This window comes from Meleagris gallopavo, chromosome 1 (genome assembly GCF_905368555.1).
Source record: "Meleagris gallopavo chromosome 1, MGAL_WU_HG_1.1, whole genome shotgun sequence".
NCBI lineage: Eukaryota > Metazoa > Chordata > Aves > Galliformes > Phasianidae > Meleagris > Meleagris gallopavo.
Window position 1 is genome coordinate 93,829,448 of NC_139404.1, and position 27,503 is coordinate 93,856,950.

The 27,503-nt window shown below is 35.7% G+C and overlaps 1 long non-coding RNA gene across 22 annotated transcripts in view; it reads left to right on the forward strand.

Annotated features, from left to right (window-relative positions):
• The window catches only part of LOC104913917 (uncharacterized), a 51,236-nt gene extending 23,733 nt beyond the window's left edge, over positions 1-27,503 (forward strand). For 3 of the 22 annotated variants that reach the window (XR_014887600.1, XR_014887609.1, XR_014887606.1), the window contains exons 10-15: positions 11,049-11,166; positions 11,722-11,881; positions 21,284-21,388; positions 21,492-21,861; positions 25,862-25,989; positions 26,733-27,503. This is a non-coding gene — a long non-coding RNA (uncharacterized LOC104913917). The remainder of the gene's footprint in view (positions 1-11,048; positions 11,167-11,721; positions 11,882-21,283; positions 21,389-21,491; positions 21,862-25,861; positions 25,990-26,732) is intronic. The other 19 variants (XR_014887604.1, XR_014887617.1, XR_014887611.1 and 16 more) reach the window with 14 other exon arrangements.

The following is a 27,503-nucleotide window of genomic DNA, read 5'->3' on the forward strand; positions in this document are numbered from 1 at the left end:
TGTTTAAGTAGATATTTACAATTTAAAAATATATATTTTCTGTATTGATAAATAGATCCTGGTTTAGAGATGGATTTCCTGAATGTGATGGTGCTTTTATAGCCAGAATTCCGAATCTGGTGAAACTAGTCTTCAAGTATGCTGCTCTCCTTAGACTGGAGAATAAAGCAACATGAGAGAAAAGGATCAATGGCATATCCTGTGTTCGTTATAGTGTAGAAGGTATTCTGGGTTTAGTCTGACTGTTCTGACACTCATAATTCAGTACATTTACCTTTCAGATTTGTACAGGCTAAAATACATATTAAGCCAAAATCTTTGACATTTTAGCTATGTCAGGTTGAAGTCAATTGGAAGCTCATTATGAAATTCCCAAGCAAAATTGAACAAATGAGGATGAGGATGTCAGATGACATTTTGACCTCTACATGTTCTATATTCTCAGGTATAAAAATTAACCCAAGGAGATACTTGAATCATTTTGTTTTTGTCATATCTTATGAAAAAATAACTTGGTTTCTTGCATAATCATGTTAATATCTGGGAATCTCCTTTTAGTTTCAAATATCAACCTAACTATTTTCTTGACATGTTGTTTATTCCTTAGATAAAAAGTAAACTTGCTTTCAAGTTTATTTAAAATGTGTTCTTAAACTGTTATCTGAATGGCACATGATTATAATTCAGAGTATTCACAGTGCATTTGAAATAATTTCAACAGAACATGATGCTGAAGCTTGATGGTGAACATATGCCTAAGAAGGTACTAGCACAATAAACTGTACAGGTATTACAGATTAAAGTGATTAACAGCTATCATTATCCAGATCAACTTTGGGTAGTGATCAAATGTCTCTCCTCTTGTTCAAAACTGAAGATGAGTCTTTTGCTATTTTAAAATCTGCCTGAGGTTCTTTACCCGTGCTGTATCAAGATTACTATTCTGGTTTTGTCACTATTTTCACTTTTCTATGTGGATCTATGTCCTAAGCTCCATATGGTAGATGCTTCTGAAGGTTTTAAAGAATCTATCAGTGTTACTCTAGATTCATCATCTCCTCTTTTTTTTGACAAAAAGGAGGCTCTTCATAATAAGTTCTGACTTTGGTATACTGACCTTAAACATGGGGAAAATAGTCCTAGGATTCTGAAGCAACTCATGACAGTTCATGCATTCAAACTGATACAAGCATGTCAAAAACAACACAAATTTGCTTTAATAGTCTGTCTGATTAATATCTGTAACTGAAGACAAAGAGGCTATGTATCTATACTCACAGGGATGCATATCTGTTATGCTACAATAAGTTTGGAGACAAAGTACATAGAAATTTATTCTTTACCATTTTCTGTTTTTCTCTTTGACTCAAGAGTTGTCATGATCAACTTGTCACATCTAAATTTCTTTAAAAGAAAATATTATCTCTGACATGTGAACAGATGAATACATGTGTTTCATGAGTGTGTATACAAGCCATACATCATCATTGTGTAACACATCCTCAGTCACTACTGCAGATAATTGCAGAATATCTGGATTTTTTTTTTTTTTTTTTTTTTTGAATTGTAGTAATTTGCCTCTGACCAAAATATCTAAGAAGCACCATGTTGCTGGAGTGTCTTCCATCCTCTCCTAATGAAACATTAAGTGGGTGGATAGCAGCCAATTGGGGGGACCAAAATGAGGGACAAAGAGAGAGTCTCAAAGAAGAGAAGGCTGAATAGTTAAAATATGGTGAGGTGAAATGCTGCTAAGTACATAGGACTATAATTACCCTGTAAGCTGTAAGAGCAGAGGCAAGTTCCTGCAGCATATACTGCAGTTATTTCATTTGTATTCAGATCATGACTGAAGGCCTTGCCAAGTTCAGGCGTGGTAGGTATGGACAAATTCATGCAATTCATGCAATTTCTGAACAATTTATGACCTAAACAACACGGCCATTGGGTTATCCCATTTTATACTTATCATTAGGAGGAAAGTGCCTAAGCAGCTTTGTGGATCTGTGTTAGGAGGACTGTCAAGGTCAGATGGACATCTGAGGGCCACTCAGAACTGAGCTCATGGGCCCCTGCCAGTGGCCTCATGTCTGATTTATTTGCTGGAGTGAAGGCATCACTTAACTCCTCTCATTCCTAAAAGAGTGCAAAAAGGGAAGGACAGCTTTCACGCTTACTTGTTGACATTGTAACAGCACATTAATATTTTGAATACTTAAAGGAGGAACAGTGTCTGGAAAACACTTAAGAATTGCTTATAAATAAATGATGGCAAATGGCAACTTTCTCCCCAGTAGTACTTCTTCATGTTTTGATTCCTTGGCACACTCTAAAGATGTATTTTAAACTTTCATAACAACCAGTGCAACTGTCAACCACTTTGAGTGGGGAGGATTGCAACTTCTGAATTTGCTGATGAACTGTCTAAGAATGAGCTTTTATCTCTTATGGTAATCATATCCATTTAAAAGATACAAGGGAAGTAAAATAGCTTAATGTGTCAAAAAGAACAATATCTGTGTAGGAAAAATGTCAGTCATTTTAACATTATTAAACCTCAACCCCTATCAGCCGCACCAGTGGGCAGAGCAGTTGTAAAATGAGTACTAAGACAGATTTGTCTTGGAGCATAAAAATACTACCAATAAGAATCATTGTTAAGGTCCAAGAAGTTATTTAAATCTTATGAGATTTCTTTCTTAATATTCTCCATAAGCTCACAGGCATCTTCTTTTTTCATCTTATTGTTTCTCTCACTTTGTTATTTATGTAAGAAAAAAAGGAATGCATTTGAGTGTATTGTTGAATCAGATTAAGGACTAATGCTTAGCTGTTGTTGTAGTAGGCGTTAACGAGGAGTCAGGATGTGAGAGGATAGGACTTCCCCTCTGCTATGTAAGTCATCACGCATGCTTAAGGGGTGTAGACGAAGCATGTAGGATATATAAGTCGCTGTTTAGTCACAATAAATGCCATTTGCAGCATCCTCATATTGGTGTCAGTGCTGTTATGGTCCTAGCGAGAGGAGATCGCTAGTCCCCGGCGGATCAGACCTCGAGAATGGGGACAACAAGTGGTGCCCCGTGTGAGGCACGTTGGCCTGTCGCCCCCCTGATGTCCCCTGAGGTCTGGTGTGTGACCTGAGGTCTAGAGTGTGGCCTGATCCTGTGCAGGATGGAATCGGTTATTAAGGTATTGTTGCAGTTGGGTAAGGAGTTGGGTAAGGACTACGGCGGCAGGGATACACCTTCTAAGAAGGAATTGGCTGCCGTAGTGTCCCGCTTGGAGCGGGAGGGGGTGTGTGAGGACCCCAGGGATATTTTGAATCCCCGGAAATGGATTGAGATTACTTTGCTGCTTGCACTGCTTGCAGACCAGACCTTGAGAACAGGGACAACAGCTGTCCCAGAGTGATTAGTCAGCTCCTGTCCTAGAGTATGTCAGTCCAGTGGGCCTAAGTTTCTCCTCATTTATTCAATTGCTGCTGGCTTTAGCTGGTCTGAAAACCTTGTTGGTTTTACTTCTTGTATGTCTGTTGGGAGGAGCAGATTTGTTGTTGTTGTTGTTTTTGTTTTCTGTTTGTTTGTATGTTTTTTGATGGAGAAAGTTCTGCTCTTCTTGTTCCCAGACAACACGAGCCAGATGCCAACTCATACTGCTATTTATTGTTCCAGTTAAGAGCAAAGATCATCTCTGCAGAGGTTCTTGGAGCAAATTTATCTTATTGATGTTAGGAGATGTTAAGCAGTTAAATTGTTTATGACAGAACTTTCCTATTTAAGTCTCTGCTGCTGCTCTTTTAAGTACTGCTACAGTTCGTTAAATACAATGAGTGGATGTACTTGCTCCCCCATCCCTGACTTACCTCACTCACTTTTTCTTTTGCCTTCCAACTCTTACTGTAATGGTAGTTTAGATCAGTTAAATATGTACTTCAGTATGCTCAATAAGGAATACATATCCCTTTTATACAAAACATGTCACGTGTAAGTAAGAATTTAAACCAGTGTGTTTCTCTAAGATTTGATGCTTACTTCAAGTCAGTTCTATCCAGACTATGTTTTCTGAGCTCAGGATGACTTGTCTTGGTAAACAAGAATTTCTTGCTCAAATATATTGTGTTTTTAGTGGTTTTTTTTTTTTTTTTTTTTTCTTTCCTGTGTGCATGTCAGTTTGTTAATGCAAGCAGGTGTATTGGGTCATGGAATATTCTCATTTCACAAACCTAAAAGGAAACTCTAGCTGTCAAAATGCAATAGAAATGCGAGACAGGCAGTCTTCTCATATGAGAGGGAATTGAGGTGCACAGACTGATAGCATCCAAAGAGGCAATGTATACTGCTTAATGCTTTTGAAGGCTGACCATTTGAGATCTGTCCTTCAATGTTACTTTTTTTTGTTCCTGCTCCAATTACACTTGCTTAAGAGAGAGGGGAAGTAAAAAGACAGAACAAATGGCCCATAACAGGTTTCTGGTTGATAGCACTGATTCAGGGGATCTTGTTATAGTGAACAGATATCACTTTTCAATAGTTCTGCAATAAAATTTCGCTGTCAGCAAGAATCCATGTTTTTACTGAAAAATAAACCAAGATTGTTTAGCCAGATGTATTACAATAAACCTTGGAGTGTAACTGGGGAAGAACATATGGCTAGTAAAGAAACAAATCTGTAAGATAAACGTATTTATTGCCAGTTGATATAGTGCAGGTTTTTATGTACTGCATCAACTTAAATTTTATGTAACCAAAAAAGAAAGCACTTTAAAAGTAATAATTTAAAGGAAAGAAAAAGAAAAAAAAAAAAGTGCAGTCAACAGAGTTGTGAAGTTAATGTGTATTTCCAGAGCTGCAGAAAAATAAAATATATGATCACTTCCTAAGGAGATTAGTTTTAAACTGACTGATATGGCTACTACATTTTCTATTAGATACAAATCTCAGAGATAAAATTAGCCTAATTTGTCACAGCTTTTAAGATTCAGGGATTTTGTACATAACGTTGAGTTACTGTTTTTATCGTCTACTAGGTATTTAAAGACAATACATTATTTTGTCCTCTCTTTCTTTCCTTTAGTGTAGTATGAATGTAAGTATTTCTCCAATATGTGCAAGAGTTTGATTCTTTTTTCCTTTCTGTAAACTGGCCACTCCAGAGAGTCACTGGAGAGCATCAAGGCAGATAGTTTCAAAGTAAGTTGCACACTTTGCCTGTGTGCTGAAATTTTTTTGAATACTCTCTTCTCTTTCCTGAAATGTTCTAAGTTTGGATGAAAATAGTTACTAGAATAGAAATCTTTGAGAATTATTGATGGAGCATGATACCAATGCGAGTTCCTTTTGTAGTCATGCTGCGTAGTAATAACGTACAAGTCACTGAGTTACAGAAATTCCTTGCCTTGTTTTTTCACCTGGAGTATAATGAGAATGCTTTTTAACTCCAAAAAGATATTGTAAGACTTAATTAATTCAATATTGCCCTTTACAGAAGTAAAACTAAATTTTATCAATGAAGCATATGTTAGCTAAAATCTAGAAGTTGACTTGAAGTCAATAGTGACAAAAGGTTTTATTGAAGGGATTCTTTAATAGCCTCTAATAAAAATTTGAGGCTTTCTTTTTGGTAATATTTTATAGATTCCTGGGATTTTCAAGTATAAAAGAACTGTAAATAGCTATTACTTGATTCTGGCTAGTTGGTTATAATGGCTAGGGTTGTGGTTTAACCTGGCAGCAGCTCAGTGCTACATGGCTGCTCACATCCCGACGCAGGATGAAGAGGAGAATTGGAAACAAAATAGAACTTGTGGGTTGAGACAAAAACTATTTACTAAGACGGGAAAGAAAATGGCCCTGCTCCTATTTCTCAGCAACAACCAAAACATCAGTGTGCTATTAGCACTGTCTCAGCTGAAATCAGGACAGCAAGTTAAAGGCAAATCCCATCATACAACGACTAAACAGGGGAGTTATCTTAAGCATCATTGTGCTGTGGATTCTGCCACAAATGAAGTGCGATGTTAGCAACAGATCTATTCCTATTAATCATCCTAATGATGATACCGGAGATGATGATTCTCATCATGAAAGTGATTGCCTGCATTCAGAGGGATCTATACCTTCTTTTATTGAGTTCAGAGGCAGCTCTGAAAAGGGTCGAAGTTAGCTGGTAACATTAGTTGGAATATTTTTTTGCAGAATAGCAGGAATGAGTATACTTTTATACCCCCTCTCTTCTTCTTTCTCATTTTAAAGCACCAATTAATTTCAGCAATTACTCTTCTTCCTTTCTAGTTTATTGCTTGGATACTACTAAGGCCACCTTTGCACCAGTGTTGCAGTAGCAGTATCAGTTTAATTAGAAGCTTACTGTGTGATTCCCACAAACCCAACTGATTACTGACATGGGGAAACTACTGGAGCAATAAAGTTATATGAAGATAGAAGGGAGGGAGATTTTTAAGGCTGGAGCTGCTCAAAGGAGTATTTGCAGAGACATCTAAAGATCCAGTCCTGTTGAGCAAAACTGACTTATAAGTAGGCTACAAATATTCAGCGTTTGTATAGCTTCAGCATCATTTTCAGTGAGTTCATATCCCTGTGCAGAGGCGGTCATGCATCTGTTCATGCTCAGAGAAGATCAGTCTCTGTTCTGTTATATGAGTTCAGGAGTGGTCTTGCCACAAACTGGATGAGAAACGGCGCATTTCAGTTTGGATCAAACTTCACACTGCTGCAGCTTCCTGACTAGAGCTGGCTTGCTTCTAATTGATTTGGAAAATATACTGTTAAAATTAGTTCCCATGGGGAAATGAGTTCTGCTGACTGATCTCATTGGTCAGAGTAAAATAATGCGCAGTGTAAAACATATGTTGTGTGAAAAGCTACAAAGCAATTAAAGAACAAGGGTGTTTTCAATGAAAATCAGAAGAAAAGAAATATTTATCTTCTATTGTCATTTTTCATTAAATTGAATATGCTGTAATTGAGATTTTTTTTTCTTTTTGCTGTTTTGTGAAGTAAATTGGATAACATGAATTTCATTTATTTTTTTCATTTATTTTTTTAACTCATGTTTTAATTATTTTTTATTTAAAAAAAAAAAAGACTGGACAGGCAAGTAGCTAAAAATCTTGCTCATGATAGTTGGACAGCCATATGAAAATGGACAGTATTCAGTTTGGATAAAAACCTAGGCATGCCAGTATTTTCTCATGTATATAAGAAGACTTTTAAGGTCAGAGTAAACCATCCTGATCAGAGCTTGATCTCCTGTCTACAGCATGTATCGCAAAACTCAAAGAAGGTTATTTTTTCATCTTGCTGTATTTAGAGCACCTTGACCAGCTTAATGTGACTATTCAAGATCTGGAAGGCTGCAGAAAAATATTTTGTAGTTTAGAAACCAAGTCAAATCAGATGGTTAATTAGTCTGAGTCTAATGTGATATTTTCAGTAGAATCAATCAACATAGCATTGTTGTCTTTTAGTACATATGCTTCATTACTCGTCCTCTGTGTTTAAGAATATCTTGAGAATGGCCTACCTTCTCACAGACTATGCTGACCTAATTACTACAGTAGACAAATTCATCTTTCCAAGTATGTTTATTTTACGTATCTTGGGTTTTTCACTTGAGACTCGTACAGGTCAAACACATCTATCATGAGCCTTATGTTCTCTTCACAGACATGAAATCTATATAGGTCGTTGTGAAATTAGTGCCTTCTATTTATTTCCATGGAAACTACAACAGATTAAAAGAGCATAATAACACACTTTGGTAGAGAAAATTCTCAACTACAAAATGTTATTTTTCAAAGTATTTACCACCATTAGCAATGCATTTTTGCTTGCAATGAACAATTGTCTGCGTGTCACGCTTTCAAAAATATGCATGAATGTCTAGAACATGGCTTGCCATTCGTATTGCTGTCACCACTGCTGAAAAGCATACTTACTGCCTCACTGTGTCCACATCCACTGTTTATTCTCCAGAAACATTCAGTAAGTGTCAATGAATGTCAGTGGGTGCTATTTTTTCTGAATGAAGGAATTCAATGACATATCAGTGAGACATCCATGTCAGATGCCTTTTTGTCAGACTGCCCCTCTCTGCCATCTGTTACATAGCAACAAAATATAATGGAATATTGGTGGAAAGGTTCAACCTCTGATACCGTACAACCATCTGCCACTGACATCACAGGCTAACATAAGAAAATAAGAGGTATTACTTTTGGAGCAGCCTTCATGCATAAAATGCATAGCCAAATACTAATTTCTGGCATGAAGAGAGGTAAGGGAGTCATCATTACCAATTTCTTTTTTTTACTTTTTCCTTCTTGTTTCCTGAAAGCAAAACCAAGCAGAGAAGAATAAATTTAGAGGTAGCATAGATGAAATATATTGGCTAGATAATGGATTACAGCTGAGATCCTCTCATTCGATCAGTTTCTGAAGCCAATTCTACTACTACTAGTTCTTTTCAAATTTTGTCTAGATCATTATATTTTAGAATTTCCTTTATGAAAAACATTTTGGGGAACATCTGCGAAGAAATGCTATATTAAGTCAGGTTAGGGAGGAGGATATTCTTTTCTTCTTGCCTGTCTAGCATTTTGTTTGGTCTCTAATGTTCCAAGTGTGGAAAAATATTATTTAGACAAGCTTGTTTTTTTTTTTTTTTTTTTTTTTTTTTTACCATTCAGGTCTAATTTGGGAGCTCATGTATAATGGAAGATGACATAATAATGAAGTACCCTTGGCTAAAAGTTATGGTATATGCACAGGTAGTTGAGTTACCTCTTGGTCAAGCTCAGACACATGAGGAAAAATGACAGGCTAGCTTTGACAGTCAGCATGGATTGATGGCTTTTATATCTACTTAGGGCCTATAGCAGGGATGACCTAGTTAACAAGAGTGCCTGAGTTTAACCACATTAGCACATCACATCTGTGTGAGGAAAACAAACAGATCCCCTGAACTAATCATATTAACTCTGTTGACAGTCTTCACTGTACCGTGAGGGTTTTTCAGCTTTGTCGCTTTGCCAGTGGGGTTGCATGTGGGGCTCGCGATAGCATGAATCAGGCTCTCCTTGGGCTTGTCAAGTATGTGGTAGATTACTTGTGCAATTTCTTCTTTCAGCTGTACTTGCTGAGAACTTCTCCAACAGCTAGATGCTATTTTTAAGCAGCCAAAAGGAACTGATTTATCTGTCAGTACAGGAGAATGTGCTTTGCAAAGCAGTAAGCTACGTATCTGGGTCACACACAGTATCATATGAGGAAACTATGTTCAGTTCCATCAGAAATTTGACAGTTATCAAGAGTTGTTTTTTTGGCAAAGGAAAAAAAATCCCAAAAAAGCAGGGAAAGAGAGTTCTTTGGGTTAAAAATCATTGTATGATAAGCTAGGCAGCCATACTTGGAAGAATTCCTACAGGATTAAAATAATTCAGTTTCTGTATTCCACTATTTTTAATGATAAAGGAAAAGTGAGCATTTATTCATTGATTGAAGCTTTGTTATGAACATAAATGACAGGACTAAATACCCTAAGTCCTTCTCTAAGCCACTGGCTTACATATATTATTAGTATAACTACAAAGGTATTTGGACATGGGGTGGGGAGAGAATTAGCATTCTTTGTGGTAAAAAGTAATCTTTGCATCTTTGGTGGGGTCTGAGACAGGCAAGCTTGTTAGCTCTGCCATGTATCTTGAATAATTTCACTGGAAAATGAATTTGCAAAGCATTGGCTATATGATCTCACAGAGAATTGTGTCCTTCGGCTTTCCCTAAGCTTATGATTGTAGGCTTGGAATGTTTTGTAGGTACACTGGGGAGAGCTCTTGCTGGGGGACTGGTTCTGATTGTCACAGGAACTACAATATCAGACCAGTTGCCATCAGCTCCATGTTGGCAGAATATTTGATGAAAACCAGGAAGATCTGCTCTATGCCCTGCAGAGTCCAATAACCTTGGTGGTATTGCCAATGGATAATAGTGTTTGTGATAAATGAAATGATATATTTTAAATCTTCAGCAACAGTTCCTATATCATAATGTAGCAACCAAACAGAATATGCTTTCTAAGGCTTTCTAAGGAAAAGAAAAATAAAGATACGAACATGGAACAAATTTAAAAAAATTAACAAATGAACAATAAATCAGTGCATATCTTGCAAATATGAAAATTTAGCTTTCAAGAAGGGTGTTGTATGCAGGTATGACCAGGTCTGCTCTGATGCATTTATCTGATACGATATATTATTTTTAAGATTTTGACAGCATAATGGCGATAAATACTTATTTTCTTTATGTAACTATGCAGTCCAGACATCTCAGAAACAGGTCTAGTTCAGGATCCATCAGTACTGCTGAATTCTTCTAAAGCAGTTTCTGGTAAATTCCATTATGACAGTGTTCCTAAATTAAAGTTTAAAGTTAGCGGCTTTTAAATGACAAAGAACATATGTCTGAAAGAAGAAAAATCTCTCTTTACTTTGCTGAGAACCTCTTGATCAGGGTTTTGTTGATGTGGATAGGCTGGGGTTAGAAGGTGAGGTAATGCTGGTAGAGCTTTGGCAGAAAGTACGTGGACAATACAAAGCAGAAGCAGAGGGAACCCATGACTTTACTTTTCTGGACCTTGCAACAGCATGGGAGTAGCGGCAGCACTGGCACGGTCCAAGCACAAGTACCTATCTGAAAACAGAAGGCCAAATCGGGATGCTGAGATCCTGAATCTGATGAAGTCCCATCACTGAGCTATGTTTGCCTAGCACGACAAGGCTGGTGCACCACAAACACCACCTGCCTCAGAGGAATATGGAGCTTATGGCAGAAGCAGGTAGAAAAGGAACAGAATGTGGTGTAAGAAAAATGTATAAGAAATGCTGCCTTATGAAAAGTTAAAAATATATATACATATCCATGGACTGTTGCATTATATTATCATCCTATTATCCTTTCTGATTTTCTGTAGTATAGCAGAAAATTTTAATATCATATTATTTTACCTTGTGTGGTACCATGATATAGAAACTTCGAGAGAAAGAATACGTTTTGATTGGATTATGGCTGCTTTGGATTCCTGCTTTCTTCAGTGTTTTCTGAGTGATACTCTCCAATTGGCTCAGTCAGAACTGAGTTGGAAAAGGTAAGAATTTCCTTTACTATTTCATATAAGCTCATTGAACTAGACTAATGCTAATCAGTCTGCATAAAAGTTTTTAAGCGTTCATTTTAGTTCTTTTATGATAGTGAAATGGTAATGAACTAAATTTAGTAGCTGCAAACTAAGAACTGTATTTCCTGTATTAAAATGTAAATGATAGGTACATGATAGCAGTGTCATTGTTTTGAATGCTTTACTAGGAAATTGCACTTTACTTCCCTTCTTCCTTTTTTTCTCCTCTCCCAATCAATCTAATTATATTCTTGTTGGAAAGAGCACAGTGTTTTGTTGTGTCAAGTTTTTGGTTCAGAAGACTTTCGCTAACCATCAGTCTATTTCCATAAATACATTCACATTCTGAATTTTATTATATCTTTATAATAACTGAATAATGACTGAACTAAGGCTCTGGTTGTGTACTGATGTGTATCTCATGTTATTTATCTGAATATCATACAAGAATTTACTTATTGAGATACCTATTAGAATCTTATGTTTTCCAAAGTTAAAAGATACAACCTTGTTCTGTCATTCCAGATGCACTTTTGTAGCACCATTTGTGCTTGCTGGATTCAGAAGACAGAATCTAATGTGCATGGTTTTGAATAACTGCCGAAGTAATGGGATTCAGTTTGTTCTATTTCTGGAGATATGCCAGAAGAATTAGTATGTTTACATGAGGAAATATCTAATCCAGGTATCTGTCATGAAATATATGAAATATAGTATGTCATCTGTGTTTTGATAATTTGATAATGAATAATCTACTTTAATTTGAAAATAAAACTGTTTTACATTTTTCATTTGTGGAGACCTAGGAGCAGGGCTATGATTACATTTAGATAAAAAAGAAATAATGTTACATTACTAACAAATTAGAAAACTTTGTATTCTTATTTTGTCAGTAAGTTACACTTCTGCTCTTACAGTCTGATCATAATCTAGCCTAATGTCCTTATGATGATCAAGAAATGGGCTTCATGCTCCATTTTTCTAGGAGTGAAACTTTACACCTCTGACATGCTGCAGGTCTCCAAACTAACTTTGGCTCCCTTTAAGAGATTCAAGCACCTCATTTTCACAACCTCTTACTTTTTCTCAGTAAAAGTTTATGCTGGATTCAGTGTGTGGAACAGCTTGGATGGAGAACTGTATGTCTTTCCAGTGCTTTTATGCAGATCTCCATCTGGCAATATGCATTGATAGCTATTGGCCAGTTCTGTTGCCTAGAATGTAAAAGCTATAGCTAAGATTATTAACCTGTATACTTTAAATCTTACATTCAGATTCTGAAGTTCATAGAATATGTGATATAGTTTCACAAATTCACTTTTGCTTTCACACTGTATGTGTAGTACAAACCAAAAGTTTCTGTTCAACTTGGACTTAGCTGTTCCTATTTGTAAGTATTTTGAAATTTGTAAATTCACAGGGAACTACATAAATCTGGTGTCAACCCTTCAAACTCCCCAGGGGCAGAAAGTAAAATAGTCTTTTTTATTATGAACAAGATTTTTGTTTAAATAACAATAATAATACATTGTCTACTCTGGAAGTATGTGGTGAGTTAAAGCAGACCTCTGAAAGCTTCTGTACTATTCCAGAAAATTATTACTGAAGTTAAAAAATATGCTTCTAGGATGAGAATGAGATTGCAGGGTAGAGGACGCACTTGAGGTGAGTGTTTTTATTACAGAATTTAATATGAGCTGCTTTATCTCTACCTCAGCGTGTTTTGATGTAATAACATGACTTAGGAAACCTTGTGAAGTGATGCTGAACTTGTAAATTTCATTCATTTTCAGCTTTCCTTTCCCTGTCCCTTCTCCTTTCCTTTTGTGATTTGTGATTTCTAGTGCATACACATCTCAAGTTGTAATAGTATTTATTAGTGACCTTAGATTATTTTATTATAAAAAGTATTGTACAGTTATAAATTCCAGGTAGGTAGTATTACAAAAATAGAACAATAATTTGAATAGCCAGAATAAGAGTGTCTCAAATAGCACCAAGAGAAAAATTGATTACATGTATTCATGTCCACTTTCAAACAGCATGTAAAATTTTTCATTTTAACAAGGTGTAGTGTTCAGAATTTTTCACTCGAATTCATTTTGGAATCCTTTTATTTAAAGGAGAGACCTTTTGTATATCATATTGTAAAAATGTGTATTTTATATTTACCTGTTTAATTTCACTGTGTAAAGCATACTTTATAGATCAAGTGTAGAAAGAAGTACATGACAGCAAAGGAGTATCTTTCATTAGCAAAAAGAAAAAAATATATTAATTCCAGGAAAGAATATCACTTTCAAGTTAAAGTCAGAACATAATGAAGGTGGCTGGACATGCAATTAGTGCTCTCTTGTGAAATTCTCTATTGTGAGCATTCCCCTTAATAGCCAAAATTTCTATTTCTATAATTGCTACTCAAGCGTAGTGTACCTGGTAATTATTGCAGTCTGATCCAGTAAAAGATGGCTTCATAGAGACAGTGAGTTATGTGGGTTTTTCTTATAAAAATTGTAATGGGATTTGGGTTAAAAGATTGTAAATCCATGGAGAAAGCCTGTTCACTATTTTGCAGGAAAAAGTTCATTGTTTTTTGTCCCTTCAAGAGATCTATATTTTCCTTATCATCGCACAGTTCCACATGTTAACTGTGTACCATTTATCGACAGTTTTATGTTCTGGTTAGATTATATCAGAAGCATATCTTGAAGTCTCTCTGCTTCAGATCTCATTGGCAGAAGTGGCGGTGGGGTTCCCAGAAAGCTTTACTGACTGATCTTCTCAGAGGTACACTAACTGGTAGTGAAGTTACACCAGTAGAAACTTAAACTCTCTGAAAATCAGGTTTCTATCAATACATGAAAGCTTTCCTCTCAGTGGAAGGAGAATTTGTTTCCTACCAGTGAGCTGAGGACTCAGAATATTCCCTGCCAACTGATGGTTTTATCTGCAGTCAAAAGGCAGAGCACAAGAAAGGATGTGGAGTGTGTTTGCAGGATCATACTAAACGTGGCCAGTTTTGGGTGCTGCTCAGGACCCGGGGTAGCAGGTCTTTCCAGAAAGATACCAAATGTGAAGAATCCAGCAGTGAGGATGAAAACCTGAAAGAGGAATTGTCTTATCCTTTGTTTTAGTAGAAAGAAGTCAGACTACTTTTTGATGACCCAAACCTCCTGGGTCCTCCTGAAAACCAGAAGATCTATCCTGCCATTTGCTTTTCAAACTAAGCAATATGTTTTTGCCCCAGGCACCTCGTTATTGACTTAACTGTCAATGTACCTAACTCTTATGTATTAAAACTGTATGCCTTCTGAGTCCACAGCCTTCCTAACTAGTGAACTGGATTATAAGTGGGTGATCAGATTTATTTTAAAGTGAATTTTGCCACAACAATTCTAAAAATTTGATATTGAAAAAAGAAAACAGATTTTTCCCAAACCATACTTAGTAATTGTAGTCTTCCTGGTGCTGAAATATTGGTCTAACTCCCTTTTACTGCCCAATTCCTCTTTCTTTTGTGCAATTAACTTCAAATAATTCCCATGGTAACATCTTTGAGAAGTTTCAGAGTAATTAAGATCACACTGCGCAGTCTATCCTCTAGGTTTGCAAACTGTGTTCTTAGTTCTTCTGGTTGAGTAATCATCCCTGAATTTTTAAAAACCATTTGGATGTGGTGCTCACGGTCATGGTTTAGCAGTGGGTTATTAGAGTTAGGGTAGTATGGTTAGGTTGCCATTGGACTTGATGATCTCAAAAACCTTTTCCAACCTGAGCAATTGTATGATTTTGCCACCGTAATGGCATGTGGGAGAACAAGGAACAGAAGGTGTTGAGCAGAAGAACTGATTATAGTCCTGTGGTATTTTCTGGGTTTTGTGATGTTTTGTTGCCTTAATAGTAGTACACACAATTTTCCACTTAAATGTGGAAATAAACTGTGGAAATGTGGAAATTTCAAGCCAAAGTCCTACAAATACTTTTATGTATGCTGAACTTGGTTGAACAGGATCTTTCATTTCCCTCCTAATCTACATATGCTAGGACATATTCATCTGTTTACACTAAGCTTATTAATTCTATAACCTACTTATTGTGATATATAAACATCAAATGCTGAGGTTGAAAATGTACTTGTAAAGATTACCTTCTACCATAACCCTCATCCTGTGTCCTATCATAAAAAATATATGTTATTTCTAAGATGAATTACAGACTGTAATGAATCTCTGTATTAATCTCTGCATTGTGTGGTATTTGATAACTAATTATCCTACTAGTGACGACATTAACTATACTGTGATTCGTGGCAGCATTCCTGCAAGTATCTCTCAATAAATCAGTGTGGATGTGCCAGGTCTGTTACTCAAATTCCTTAACAAATATTTACAGAAGTATATCAAGCCCAATGAATTATAGCTACTAAATTGCTGGGAATGTACTCATGAAAACAAATCCTGTTTGTGTAAGAAGAAAGGCACAATCATTCTTTAAACTGTACAATAAATCTTTACTGCTGTGAAAAGGTTGAAAGTCATTTGCATTTGGCAGAGGTAATGAAATGCATCTTAATAGACTTAAATGCTCAGTCTTTTTAATATAGAGCAGCAGAATATTACCATTTTATGGGTGTGAGCAGGTGAGTTTTACAAAAACAAGTTTTTGTTCTGCAGTTGGATCATGTTCATTGCTAAAATTTTTCTTTCTATGTGGCAGCAAATCACGTATTAGACTTGCAAGAAAATATAGCATCAAAACTATTATCTCATGGAAGTAAACAAGAGTCATTTGTTTAGTCAGCAAATATATGCTTAATAAAGAATACAGATTACTGCAACATTTTCAGAATTGCTGTTAGCCTGATTACTAAAATGATTTCTGTAAAGAATTTCACTGAACTCAGGAACAATAAAATATAATGGAATCAGTATCCCAAGGGGCTTTGTGATGCTGTATGTGAAAAGTTATTCTTGCCACAGATATGCAGTGCAGCTTTTCTTTTACAAAATAGCTAACATTTGAAATATGCTACTTTTGTCACTTGTTTTAAAATTTGTTTTGAAAGAAAAGGCTAATCCCATCAACAGTGTTGCAGACTTAAAATGCAATCCATTCCTATTAAAAGTGATATTATGCCATAATAAAATCTGAATACTTATTGCTTGTTTGTGTTAGGAAACATGACTGTCTCAGGTGAACATTTATTTCCTTCTGAAGAAAAATAGTTTTTCTGCTCCTCTTCCTCCATTAAATCTTGAACTAGAAGGCTGCTATAAAAATAATTTTCCTTTGGTCCTGTTCACTGATGGACATACTAATTAAGAATAAAAATAAATGCCCTCTACACGATGTTTATACCATCTATCTCCATTTCCATTTCTGTGTATGTGCACAGCAATGGTTAGACACAGAACAGGCAGGGAAGAGGAATGTGCTATTAATAATTCATTTGATTCATAGTATAGGATTCTGTATGGAAAGTCAGATTTTTTTCCATCTAAGTAATTGATATATGTTTTAGTTGAAATGTAAGTCTTTACCTATAGACATTGTGGATAAGATTTGAATGTGTTTTCTCCTAATTATCAACTAAACAGAAACTAAAGCAAATAATAGACATTGGGATAAATCAGCTTCCAGTTCTCAATTTTCTCTTCTGTGCTATTCGAAATCCAGAGAAACTGACTGAAAATCCTTCCTCCTTTCTTGTAAAAAACAACAACTAAAAAAATCAAGATTTCTATTTCTACAATACCAAGCTGTCTTTTAGAAAAATCAGAAGGTATTCTTATGTGAGATCCAAGAAATGGTAAGCTTTGCTTTTTATTTGTTGTACACGTATCAAAGGCAAACATACAACTCTTAGAGGATCACCCTTTTCAAGGAAAGGTTCCAATGAACTTTCCACTCTGTGTCTAATTTTCTTTGGGAGTGAATTGTTGTGAAGATTTTTCTATTCCAGAGATACTGAAATCTAAATAAAACTTTGTTTAAACTGTAGCTAAAAAAAGGCTAGCACACCTTCAAATTCTAGCAATGCCCATCATGAATTAGAGAAGCTGGAGCAGAGTAAACCCAATCTCTTTTTTTCAGCCAGAATTTGTTTTTAAATGGACAGAGCTTCGATAAGAGCAGGAGAACTACCACTGCTCCTTTAGAAGTGTGACCTCATATTATGTAAAGTCTCTTTCTTATTGCAAGAATCTCTTCACCACTTTATCTGTCTTTGGTGCCAACTAACTTTCTGCATTGCAAAGATTCCTTATTCTTTCCTGTACCTAGGTGCCAGGCTGCAGCCAGGTCTATCATCAGTCAAAAACTCCTGTTTTGTCAATCTCAAGAGAGATTCCTTTGCAAATCCCTGTACTGCACAGCAAATACCATCCAGCTCCCTAACAGGCCAAAAGATCTTTTGAGAAGGTCTTGGAATTGTTTAATCCACCTGAGCTTTCCTTTCTGAAGAAAAGAGTTTTGATGCTCTAAACACCCATTTATAGATAGTCCCCAAAGAGCAGCATCTTTTTGAACTGAAGAATCAATGATGTTAGCAAGGTGGATTATCTGAAGACAGTTTTGTTGTTGCTATGTAACCTTAGTTCAGTGACAGACACTATATGATGGGGTAATTCTTCTGATTCATTTGCTGCCTCGCTTGTTCATTTGTTTTATCATGTTCAGCTAACCTGTCCTTTGCTTCTAACAATAGCTTACATGATCTCTCTTTCAGTTTGATCGTCTTGTGTGACTACAGAGACATTTGATAATGCTTCTCTGATTTTCAAATGCAAACAGTACAACAGAATATATGACAAGGTACTGTAGCTTAGGGCCAAACTGAAATGAAATAAGAAAAAGGGTTGATTTTTAGTCTTTTGACAACATGAAGTCTTTTTTTCTGCCATACTGTATTGTTTTTACTATAAAGTAAGCCTAAAAGTTGCTTATATTCCTTGAATACTTAAGGAGACAGTAGCTGAGTATGAAGTTGGCAGACAAAGCAGTATAAATTATGTAAACTTGAAAGTAGAGTAATTGCAATGGAAATCAGCAACCCTGGACTATATAGCAGTCAGGTCTTTTAACTCAAGAAATAATGTGGGAAAATAACAGCAGAATTATTCTGTGACATTTGCACTCTAGATAATAGTAGAAAAATATAGAGTGCTTTGAAATTCCCCACCTATACCATATGTATTTTTAAAAATAGAATCATTATTTTCTCCCTCTTATTAAGTACTAAGCTACTACTGTAGAAAGGAGATGCATTTGAAATTTAAAGAATTTCAAGGGGTCACTTTACAGCGAAGTTTCAGGGGAACTCTGTTTTGAATAACAAATATATATAAAATTTTCTCTTCCCCTAGGATGACATGCTATGATTTTCTTCCAGCTGGTCTCTGACCAGCAGGAAAGGCCAATCTCCCAGTGCAATTCATTCAGGACACAGCTTCAACCTGAATTCTGAATTAGGTTCTTGTGGTGTGAACAGTGCTCTGAATATTTACATTTTTTCTTAGCATAGCATTGTCCCAGACTGTGCTATGTTTCTAGATGGCCGTAATTGATCTGTAGGAATCATTTGAATTTCTCAGGTAAATGCAAAACTGATACGTAAGTCTTAAAATATGTATTATGTGTATTCCCTTTACTTGTCTGACTAACCTGCATTTTAGGAACCGTTATAATCTGTTATGTATATCTGTCATTAAAAGATCAGTCAAAAGGTACATTATAAGACTTTCCTTTTTTATTTTTTATTTTTATTTTTGTTTGAGAAGCTCTGGAGTAGCATGTCCATGGATTTGTACAGACCTTGGGAGCCATTGATTATTCATCTATCATGAATGTGTGCTAAGACTGCAAACTGGAAATCCCCTTGAGAGTTTTATAAGAGATAGTACTGCATTTTCAGCCTCACTTTGAGACAAAAATAACATCTCAATCATTTTTATTTTTCCCCTTGAATAGTCAGTACATAGCATTTGAAGAAAGGTCTGTTGAGGTAGCTTTATCGTCATTGTGTTAGCAAAGTAATTTTTGCCTCTCTCCCATTTTGGAGGTTGTATTCTTTCTTACAAAAGCTGGCCCATGGAAGTTCTGAATGCGTGTGTGGGGATTGCCCCTTGTTTAGCAGCTAGGAGAATCAGAGCAGCTGGCTAGAAGGGAGAAAAAGTTTGATATTGTAAGCAAGGATTTCTCCCTTGGGACGGGGAGAAAAATGATCACAAGTGTATTCAAATTTCCACAAGGTGGAGTTGATTGCATAGATCTTTATTTTTAATCAGTTGGCCATTTACTTTGTTTCATTTATTGTTCCACTACGTTTATACATTAAAAAAAATCTTAATTTATTTGTTGAATTGTTGACAAAATGACAAAATAACTTTATATATTTTTATATATAAATTTATATTTTTTATATATTATTTAAAATTTTATTTTGTTTTAAAATACAGTTTTTAAAATTCTGTAACTTTCTGCTACAAGCATAGATGGAAGGATAATTAGGAAATTCTGTAGAGAGAGAAATCTTTTCTTACTTCCCGTTTCTGACTGCTACTACCATACCTCTTGCTGTATTTGAATGTGAATTTGTTCTTCCTAAGGAAGGAAGATCAAATATCTTCTATCCAAGCACAAATAAAGAAAGGGAAGTGGAGAGAATTCTGTTTGACATTGTCAGTGGTAACATGTAACCTACTGCTGAGCATATGTTAGAGACCTACCTATGTAAATATACAGAGTGTCTATTTATAGTCTCATCTAGAGACCTTATTTCTTTTTTTTTTTTTTGGACAGTACAACTGAAATATTCAGCTTTACAGATACAGCTTACTTTGACAGCTGTGACCTCAGTCTATATGCAAGGGATTAAATGTGTTTATTCATGCTGTAGACTGTGCAAAAGACTTGCTTATTGCTCAACTACCCCCCTATTTTTGCTCTTTGTTCTAACAGAAATAGCAGTAAATAGAGGAAGAAGGTATCAAGATAAGTTTGCTATTTGATACAGCATGCATGGCTGCCTGCAGGTGAACTCAAGCTGCCTCTCCTTGTTCTGTGTGCTTAGTTAGGTACAAGTCTGCTATTCCTGGGTGTTATAGATAGCTATCATCCATTTGACTCTGATAGTTTTAGAGGACAAATGATCAAAATAAATTACCTACACTAGATGAAGAATAACCTGATGAGAACAGCTATTTTGTAGTGAAGCTAAGCACTACATGAACAAGAAATGAAGGAGATTTTTTTCTTCAGAGGTTTTTTTGACAGACTAATGTGCCATAAAGTTTTGTTGGGTGTTGAGAGAGAAAGCATTGGAGATGCTGTTGTAGTACAGAAACAGCCTCTTCTAGAGTCTCACTGCTCTCTCAAGGGTCCAGCAAAAGATGAAATTACAGGAAGATCTTGTGAGAACTTTTCAGTGAACCACTGGGTTTTTGATATTTTTTCTGTTCTTTTTCTTGTTATTTTTTTAATTTCCTCCAGAAAAATCTTGTAATGATAGAAGCAGAATATTTTCTCTGTATTTTCTATATTTACTTTCCTAATTTTGCTAACATAAATATGTTCTGGACTAAAATTTATGTACAGTGACAATCTTTATTAAATTAAAACAAACAAACAAACAAAACCCAACAAAAATAAAAATAACAACCACGTTTAAATTCTAGTGGTTCAGTGGTTGTAGGTTAGAAGAAAGACATTTGTTTGTTCAAGTCTAGCTGAGAAATAACTTCTCTGAAGGATAGTCACTTTTTTCTCTTGCAGAGTTCATCATCAAGCAACTGTTTTTATAGTCATGCTCTGGACATGGTTAGCACCATAATTTTTCCCTTAGACAGGTATGAACATTGAGTATGTGTTCTTTACAAATTCTCTGTTCTTACGGATCAATAAGAATATTCAGACAATGCACCAGTTTTATTTCCTCATGTTTTGAAACAAACTCCCTTTGTAATTTCTGAAACATCTTCAAATGATTTCTCTTATACTGTTTACCTTCTAAGAGACATAATGTATCATTGATTTTTTTCTTTCTTTCTTTCTTCTTTTTTTTTTTTTTTTTTTCTTTTTTCTTTTCAAGGCAGAACTTCCTACTGAAATCAATCAGGAGTTTGCTTAAAAATCAACAGGATGGTATATCCCTGAAACATAACACAATGGATGCTCCTTAATCATATGAAGAGAGGTGATTAAGATATCACAAACAAACTACTAATCTGCATGCAAAGAAGCATGTGCTACTTTGAAAACAACCATCTTTACCAGAGTGTAATTCCTTTTGATTTCAGGTGTGAGCTCTGCCTGAAAAGGTACAGTAGAATCAAGTACAAAATGTGAAGCAATGTCATCAGAATTATTAATCAAACATTTGTGCTGAACTAAGGTCATTCACCAAGAGAAGATTGGTCTTTAAATAAACTACACAGGCAACATCACTGATTTCTTGGTTCAAAGAACTTCTGGTCCTTTGGGACTGAGAAAGCAATGAATGAATGTTCAGAGCATCAGGCTGCATGTTCACGAAAGGACAGACTGAACTGATGAAACGATAACCAGCCTTTCTCAAAAGACCTTTTAGACCTTCAAAAAGCTGACTGGGCTTTGACATGCATGGCAGGAATTTACAGAATTATTCCCCTGGGAAGTAAGGAAGTGGAAGTACGGATTCCTTCTTGTTATTCCAAACATCCTAGTCCTCAGATACTGCACTTTAATTCTTTTGTGCAAGCTAAAAACAAACAAGTATCTTTAACGTTTCTTACCAACTATCAACTTTTTTTTTTTTTTTGGGGGGGGGGAGGGTGCAATCTGTATCTTTGATCCTTCATATATGTGTGAGTTTCCTCATAGTTTTCAAAAGACCTTCATCCTAAAGCAAGGGACAGAAGCCAAGAGCACTCTGGATGGAGATTTTTGTTCACTATTCGTCTCTTTATTGGATGAATTTTTACATATTATATATTTTTGAAGACCAAGGAGTAAAAAAATCAATTAGCATCTTTTGAAATTAGTTTAGAAAGTGGTATGTCAAAGCTGGAGGTGAACATCATTAAATTAATAATAATTAAAAATATATTAAAAAATAGAATTTGAAGACTAATTTTCCTTGTTAAAATGTAACACCTATGTTATTTACAGTGTTGAATCTACTTCTTAGAATATGACTCTAAAGGAACAATATAAGAAAAAACTAATAGCAACAAATGGTTGCTATTAGAGTCTGTTGTTGCCTTTATCTAATTATATCGTACCACTATACTTAAGATTAGAAAACTGATCTCAAAAGAAACCCGATTTTAACTTCTCCTCTTGATTAGTTCCAAAAACTGAGTTTAGAGAGTTATCAGATGAAAACTTGAAACTAAAATTGGAGCTCAGATTAGTCGTTCATCCTGTGAGTCAAGAGTGATTTAGTATCTAAAATCTGATTATATTATTTTGCCAAGAAGTACCGAGAAAGTCTTCTGTTCATTTTCCACATGTGGTCATTACTGCAAACAAATGAGCTTAATTTGTTTTATAAGCAAAGATGCAGTGGAGAGCAAGGACTGAAAAGGTCTTCTGCATGTGTGGTTTTATTAAGAATTTTTTTCTCCAGACAGATCTCATGCTGGTAATATAGGAATATAAAGAGACCTTTTATTGCAACAGCTTTCACAATTATCCCCTTAGCAAAGTCTGCTTTTATGATAATTACATTTTACCATCTACAGTTGTTTACTAAATGAACAGCTTTTCTCTTACTGCTCAAGTAGCTTTCCTTTGATAATTTGTGGTTTCAATGAAATATTCAGAAATATATGTTTGCCTCATGTTTGTTCTTATTCTTTTTTGTTTTAATAGCGAATGGCCTTGGTTGTGGTTCTGGTGCATATGAACCACAAGGGTTTCTTTAGGAATTATGACTGAAGTAACATGACATTAATGATGCACGTAGGTAAAAAAAAAAAAAGTAATCAGGAAAATATCTCAGGATATTCTGAAATATTTTTTTAAGATTTCAACCTTAAGAAGGTCCCAGATGTCCTAAGACTAGGGCAAAAAAAAGTTTTTGTAGCAGTGACATAGTAAATTAGTAATGCTTTTGTCAAACACATTATAGTCTTTGGAAGCACATTAGTAATGGTGTAGGTGGTTTGAGGAAATTCCTTTCTTCATCACAGTCTCCGCACTTACTTTCTCCCCTTGCTCTGCCCAAGATCTTTGTGATAATTTACTAGAAAGGGTGAATCAGCCTTGCTGAATTCCATTAAATGGAGGGAGGGGGCTTTCCAGTGATGAACAAAGCCACACTATCTATGACAACTTAAGTAAATAAAGCCTGTAGAGCAAACTATATCACTGAAGGTACAGAAACTAATGCACTTCCTTTGCCACAAGGTTATCAGGGAATTCTTCTCTTCCATGCAATGTCTCAATATCTATCCATTTCATTCACTCTCAAAAAAGTATTATCTCACTGAAGATGTAGTCAATGTAAGATGTAGCTTGGTTCTAGATTTTTCTTAATACAGAATTAGTAATCTCTGCAAGCATGCTTTGTCTTTGTCATACAGAAGTAGCTGACTAGATTAACAAGTTAGCAATCTAACAGTATAAATGATAATATTATTTCCCATTTTGGGCTGAAAAAGGGAATATTGTGTGTCTTGGCCACTATGCATATTATCACAACTGTAACAAATAGGAACAAAATAGTGGTAAATCTTAAAACTTAAAACTGCAGTAACTATGTGCTGATCAAGAAAGCTGGGGAGCTCAGTGGCAAGGCAGACCGTAATCCCTTTTCCAGCTGCAGGATTCCCAGTTGTCAGAAACCAAGGATACATGTGCAAGGCTGCTTTAACTTCAGAGTCTGACAGCACAGTATCTATAAATACAGGCAATGTGAAGCAATTTGCTTGCTTTTTAAAAGTGTTTGAACCTTTTGTGCTCCCTCTGATAGTGATGAACTTCAATTCACATAAAAAGAATAAATTCTGAACTGTTTTATGTGGGCGATCGATATCTTTATACTAATAAATACTGCAGTACTATAATTTCATGCAGATAACCTCCACCCTAAAGAGCATACAATCTAAGCAGACAAAATGAATAAAAAGCAAGAAATGCATCATTATTCTTCCTTTTTTAGAGCTGAGAAAACCACAGCACTGAAAGGTTAAGTGGCTTGTCTGTGGTCAGACAGAGAGCCCATGGCAGGGCTGTGAATTATATGCCTGTTCTTGCAAGAACTGCACTGCCTCCTTAGGAAATATGAATAGCAGAGTCCAGAGAAACTACCCAGAACGAATTCACTGTGTGGTGCTTGAATAACATGATACTGGAATTGAAATAATGAACTAATAGCTGAAAGTAGACAATATTATAAGACTGAAAAATGTGAGAAACTTGATAATTTCCCTCTCTAAAGCTGTTTTTCCTTATGACCACAAAATGTACAGTTTTTCTGTGTCAGTCTCTCCACCTCTCCATTTGTGATAGATCTTTGCATTCAGGCAACAGGTTCAGGAGAACCATGTTCCTATAGATGTGGTTAAAAGACATCTTGGTGACTTGCATTTCACATCCCCTAAGACAGAAATGCTGCACTGTGGCTCAGAGACTACCTGCTCTGCTTGGCTGCCCAAGCAAAAAGACCTCTGGCACTGAGGATGCTATGTATTGCCTGCTGTCCTGTCCATGGCTCAGATGTGAGAGAAAGAGCCATGTGCTGGGCTGCTGTAGCAAGGGAGCAGGAGGAACTGCAGGAGCTCACTGCAGCTCTGCATGGGAAACCAAGCTGGTGATGGTGGGTTACAATCCATGAGTGTAGAGGAATTTCACATCATTTAATGTGTTCCTTACTGGGCTTACAGTGATTTTCTTCCTGTTTCTTCTACAGTTGTTACTTTGTTTTTCATTTATTTTTTATTTTTAGTTTTACTTTTTCATTCTTTACTGTCCTATGCAGTTCTAGTAGAGGTCTTAATTGTTTTCAGTTGATATGTGTGTAAATTCAAAGTTTCACTTTGATGCTCATACTTAGTAAAGTTTAGTTCTAATTTCAGTTCTTCTTTCAGACTTCTCAAGAGAGGGAAGTTGGCCTAAATTCAACAACCTCCAAAGTTATCTGAGCTGCACAAAAAAATTAGTACATGGCTAGTAATTAGCTAAACCTTGAGAACAGGTAGTTTAATTAGCTAGTATGAAAGAACCACTTCAAATCAAGGACTTTCTGAAACCCCTACATGAGCTTAAGGACATTTAAATTTCTGCAACACTTCTAGTTTCCTGTAAAAACCCTACAGCTTTCCATTTTATAGTTGGAAATAATATAGGTAATGATAATTTTGAAGCTTAAAGACAATACTAATTCTAATGGAAACAAGCAGTGTTTTCTATCTGCGCCTTCAAAGTTGCTGCCTTGTACTACTCAGTTGTTTTATAAGTCATTTTTCCCTTCTATTTCAGTAGGCTTGAAAAGATGCAAAGGGTGTGGATTCTTACCATACAAATTTATTTTATACTGGCTTAATGTTCTTTCCAGTAATTAACACACATGCAAGGAGATAATTGTCTCTCCAGATAAATTATTAAAATAGCCATAAGGACACAAAGTTTCCAGAATTCATTTTTTTAATCAAGAGTTTTATCTTTTTTTTTTTTCTTCTTTCAGCTAGAAGTTCTTCCCTAGAAATGAAAAAGGACAGCTACTTCAGAATTTGATGGTGATTCAAAGACATCTTTTAAAGGTGTAAGTTCCAGGAGGCATGTGAAACTAAAACAGGGTAACCATCTTGTCAGGTATATTGTCTTTTGTTAATCATATTGCTTTGTATACAGATAAACAGAATATTTTTCAGTATCCCTCTACAGAAATGTGATATTTTCATTCTGTGTTGATAGTTGTGGAAATGCTTGTTTGCTGGCATGTTGTTAGGCTGTTGTTCATTCTAAGGGAAAGAAACAAGAGGTAAAAAAGAGTCCCCCAAAATCCCAGTATTTCTTCAGAAAAAGAAAGATGATGGATGAGCTGGGATAGCTTGAGAAAGTTTTTCCTTACAAAGCAATGATAAGGGTTTAGATAATTTAGGGTGCTATCTATTTGCCTGCTGCAACTAAACTAAGAATATAGTTAAAATCAGATATTAAATTGCTCTTCCACTTCTTGTAGTGTGAAAAGGAAAAAAAAAAGGATATGGCAACTCCTTTTTTAAAAGCAATCTACAAGTATAAAGAAGCATTATTCAAATTGTTTGTTGAGCAAGCATCAACTTAAATTCTTGGAGCCAGGTGTGTGTCGCCCAAGTGAGCATTGCCTCATCTTCTGTGTATGAATGTCAGCTCTGGAGGTATTTCTTGATCCGGCACACACTGGCTGCTTGTTCTGTATTGTACCATTTGTTACAGAGAGTTGCACTACCACTCAGAGATGAGGAAATATCATTACCGCTTGATAGGAAAAGACTGGCTCAAAAATTTCTGTGGCTTTGCTGTAACCTACTCTTTTCTTCTTAAATATCCTGGATTTCTTTGCTTACTTTCAGCTCCCTGCTTGAAATGGCTGTGATCAAGAGGCTTTCTTTGAGAGTATGGAAAGAGGACAGTAGGATTGCACTGGCACTCTCAGTGCTAGAACTGGAAATAGCTGTTTCTCTGATTCTCACTGTGCTCCATTTTATCTACCACTTTCTTTCAGTGAAACAAAAAGCTTGGTTGCTTTCTTGACATAAAACATTGGCATCTCCTCTGGAAGAGAAGACAGTGGAAATTGGAAACAATTTCTGTGAAAGCTGTACTCCTTACACCTCTGTGGCAAATAATGAATAGGATCTTGGTTAAAAAAATAATAAAATGTTGTCTGAATCACACAGAATCTCCCTTTCTGTTTAACTTCTTAGTACTATTTCTCATGCCTTATTGAGCTCTTACTCTGATTTTTTTTTTTCTTTTAATCTTCTGCCACAGGCACATTTTGAAAACAGGTTTGTGGGAAATAAATGCTTCCTGTGCTTTATATAAGTGATGCCGGGTGACATACCCATTGCGTTCAAATTGGATAACCTCTGCAATCATGCTATTATTTGTCTGCTCTTTTCAATGATGTCTGAAGACACGAGCTCAGGTCTTTCTAGCAGTGCACTTGAACTGATGAAGCTGTCTTTATGTGTGCACTCCTGCAAGTAAGATCAAATGCCTGTACCTAGTGGGAAAATTTGCTGCTATATAATTTACATTAATGAAACACGTGGAACATATTTCTATATGCTGGGTAATACCTGCAGCTGAGCAAAAGAATCAGCACTGTTTTCAAGTAT